This window comes from Morone saxatilis, unplaced genomic scaffold (genome assembly GCF_004916995.1).
Source record: "Morone saxatilis isolate NCDOM2014 unplaced genomic scaffold, NCSU_SB_2.0 Contig0, whole genome shotgun sequence".
Lineage (NCBI taxonomy): Eukaryota > Metazoa > Chordata > Actinopteri > Moronidae > Morone > Morone saxatilis.
Genome location: NW_023339650.1, coordinates 17,061,021 through 17,065,372, shown reverse-complemented (window position 1 = coordinate 17,065,372; position 4,352 = coordinate 17,061,021).

The following is a 4,352-nucleotide window of genomic DNA, read 5'->3' as shown; positions in this document are numbered from 1 at the left end:
GCATACCAGGTATCTGTGACGCAAGAGATGATACTTGTGTGACCTTGACTCGATTGTGTCAGTGAATGTCCATATTTAGAGTGTGACGCATTGCTTCATGGCATATTTGGTTTAAAACTACCGTTTCATTAGGTCCTGTAGATGTGAAAAAGGTGTAAAACCCCTCTAATTATCCATCATAGTCAATGCCAGAGGAAGAGTTAACAAGAGCCGTTGTGTCTCACAAATGAAGCTACAACATGCTTCACGCAAGGCAACAAATTAAATTATCTTCAGAAATAACTGAAATACACTTATTCAATGTTGTACTTAGATGAGAAGATTGATATTGTTCTTGTGTCTGTATCAGTTTGTTTGGGACAAAGACTGGACAAGTGGGGAAACAGCTAGCCTACACTTATATATAATAAGTGAGATTTCCCCCCCTGCTTCCATCCTTTATGCTAAGCTAGCTGCCTGGCTTCATATTTAACATACAGATGAGTGTGGCATTGATCGTTTAATTCTCATCCAAAAAGCCAATATACCACTCTGAAATCTGTCTGTTATGTAATAATATGAAGCTGTAGTCAGGAGATGCTTAGCTCAGGTTAGCATACAGACGCCGCACTGGCTCAAGAAGTTAAAAAAATGAATTAAACATACAACATAACATGTAAATTCATGCGCTTCAGAGGTGCAAGGTGGATGTTGTTACCATTGGACAGAGCCAGGCTAGCTGTTTTCCACTCTTTATGCTAAGCTAAGCTAACTGTCTCCTGGTTTCATATTTAATGGACACAGCAAAGGGCTGTTTCCAAAACGTTAAACTATACTCCTTTAAACGACAACAATCTCCAACACTTATATATATATATATGCAAAGGCCAACTGTGTTCAGTGACTTCATATCTCTTCTCCACTTGTGCTACGTTGCAGCTGGGTTTAGCGTTTAGCATTATCCATAACTGTCAGTTGTGACCACTGGTTAGTTATAGAGTTACAATGCTAAACATCTTGCACCCATATTTCTCATATTCTGTGAAGGCCTCTGGAGTCATTCCTTTCGAATTGTAACACCATCGCATCTGTTTCAAGTTATCTCGGATGTACAGTTCAGTTTAAGTGGAAACAGTTTGGAGAAACAGTCCTGTCACAGGGTTGATCCCACAGCAGCCAAGAAACCGCCAGCCTCCTGGGTAAGAAAGGAAACCACCCCTTCAGTTACAAGAACCCACTGTGAAATGTAAACTTAATGTAAAAGATGTGGTATTGTGGTATCTTATCACACGAATACTCCCACGTGGATGCCATCTGCTGTATGTGCCGGTTCCCTTCAGACAGACAAATTGTTTTTTTTCCATCCAGAGATGGAGCTGAACTCTCTCCAGAGATGAGAGGTAATTTTTAACACAAAGCACTAAGGTGACACCATCTGGGACAGTGTTGCTATTGCATGATGTGCTCAGCCCCAATTTAATTTTGCCACCTACTGTCGGCGTACTGTACATGTGGAAACACACAACCACACACAGTGAGAAGTCTCAGGAGGGCAGACTGTATTTCTAGCACCTCCATGCCTCCCTTGCACATAATTCTAAACTAGCAAGGATGATGTGAATTATTATTATTTGACTTTTCGTTTTCCTAATAACATAATTAATGAAATTAAGGTGAACTGGACAGGGATAAATGACAGAATTTCAGTTCATTTAAGTTAAATAAGTATTTTTAAGTTGACACATGCCCATTATTGAAAAGATGGACTTCCTAGCTAATGTAACTAGCATTAGTGAGTTTCATTTTCATACAGTCCCTTGCAGTCACTGAGAATGTTTCATATGCCCACATTTCCCACATTTTAAAGTGTTTTAAAGTCCTGTTCTGCAACAGTTTGCTCCGACAGATGACGGGTGTGAAACCATCTGTGATACCACTGCAGAGGGAGATCATGTTACTGTAAATCTGGCCTGTAGCCACCACTACAGGATGTGGTGGCTACAAATCTTTTAATACACATTGTTAAGATTATTATACTGTGCTGTGCAATTATACCTATATACAGAAATTATACTCACACTGTACAATTATTTTTCCTGTGCAGTTATTTTTATTTACACCACGCACCTCCTGCTGTAATCCTCCATCTTTTAAGGCAATATTTTTTTGTATAATGTTACACACCATGTAATTTGTACAATTATCCCTGTGTTCCTTCAAACATACACAATATACTTGTATATATTTAATATATAAAAGGCGTACATTGATTTTCTATCTTCTCCTTTTCTATCTTTATTTTATGTATTTTCTTATCTATCGCTGTCTTTGTGTTGTATGTGGAGCTGCTGTAACAAGCAAATTTGTGGGATCCATAAAGCAAAATTTTATCTTTATATCATGATAATTTAAAAGAGAATTCATCTGAAAACGTTTGACAAACCCCTGGTAGAGTCTGGTAGATAACTATAATAATAAAAGTAATATGGATGGGAGCTCATCAACAAACATTTTGGTTGATTAAAGTTGTATATAAGCAATAAATACAGTTGAATAATAAATTAATTGAGTGGTTATTTCATTAAGAATGTGCAAAATAATAATAATCCAAAAATGACTTTTGTTAGCAGGAGGTTAGCATGCTATGCCCACATGCTTGCTAATTTAACTCTACAGATATATTGTGCCAGCATTGAATAAATAGAGCTGCAGAAACTAGAATATGCTTGGCCAGAGTGTGCAGCCGACTCCTGTAGAATGTGCAAACACTCTGACAGTTAGCCAGAAACCAGCCAGATAGGATTAAACACAGCAAACAATTCAAAGTCATCTCATCTTAGTGCCGTAAGAAGGTCAAAGACATCCAAAGCTCGTCACCAACTCCACCCTCAACAAACTGTATTTCTGTGCTTATAGCTTCAGGAGACAACAGCCTTTAATGTCAAGGTTAGAAAGTTTGCTGGAGCTTCCCAGGCATAAAATGGACATTAAATGGTTTCAGGTAACATTGGTGTGTATTTGTTATTTCTCTGAGGTGTAATTGTTGGTAATTCCCATCAGTTTTAAATCAAATTTAAGTCATTTTAACTATAAGAGACTTCAAAAACACATTTATCCGTTTATTGTTCGTCTCCTGGTTCTACTTAATTACCTGTTCAGCCTGTTCAGATTCAGTAGAGCAGCAAACTCCTGAAACATAGTGTGAACAACAAAATATGTCTATATATGTTCTCCTGCTGCAAACAATAATAATACCCCCATCAGATCTTGTTTTTTTACAACTAGATATGAGAGGTGTACAGTACCTTAATTTATTGATATCATATCATCTTTCTGCATCCTGGAATGAACGTTTCATTAAAACAGTGGAATGAGGGTCTATACCTCAGGTCACTTAATAGCTGAAATGTTTAGATATGTTAAATATAAAATTATGTATAAAATGATGTTCCTATTCTATCTATTCTTTTCCTCTGAAGTGTCATTTTTGGTAATTCTCAACAGGAAGGTTTTATTAGTCATTTGTAATTCAATTTGAGTATTTTCTATTAAGCTATAAATTTGTCAAACATCCCAGAATAGCGAGGATTGTTTGGGAACGACTTCAAAAACACGTTCTTCCAATAAAGGTTTTATTTTCTGATTTAATTAATCCTTGTTCAGCCTGTTCAGAGTCAGTAGAGTGGCATGGTTGAGTGAGTTGAAATACTGGAAAGGATAAAGCAGTTTTCTACACTAGAATTTAAAATAGAAAATACTGGACAAATAAATTAAATAAAAAATTAAGTGGGAATTTTCTTTTAAAATGTTTAACAAAATAGGACTTTAAGGACTCAGTTAATGACAGTTTATGAGATTTTGTGCCCTGATCAATACATACATACATATGCATATTTTTACAAACCGATTATATGTTTTGAATATACAGTTTTATTCCACAAAATAATCTCTGGTGTCAAATTAATATAATGAAGAGAGAAAAAAAAACAATATGTCTCTCTGAATCCAGTGGACCAGAACTATAAAGTAGCAAAAACTGGAAAAACAAGTATAAGTAACAGCGTGCAATGAATAAATGAAGGCTGCATGTGGTTTTATTTCTCATTATTTTTTAAAGTAAAGACATTTTACATGCTTTTGGTTTTACAGAGTGTCGAAAAGAATAGATGTGATGTTTGAACTCCCTGATGAAGGCAACAAAGCACAGTTTCCTACCAATAAATGTACATTTATGAACATGGAATTTGGCAAGTAAAATAATAACATTAATCATATCAACACAAGTGTTCCTCCGTACACCATCTTCCAGGAGATAAATATTATATTATATAATATTATATATATATATATATATATATATATATATCTGTCAC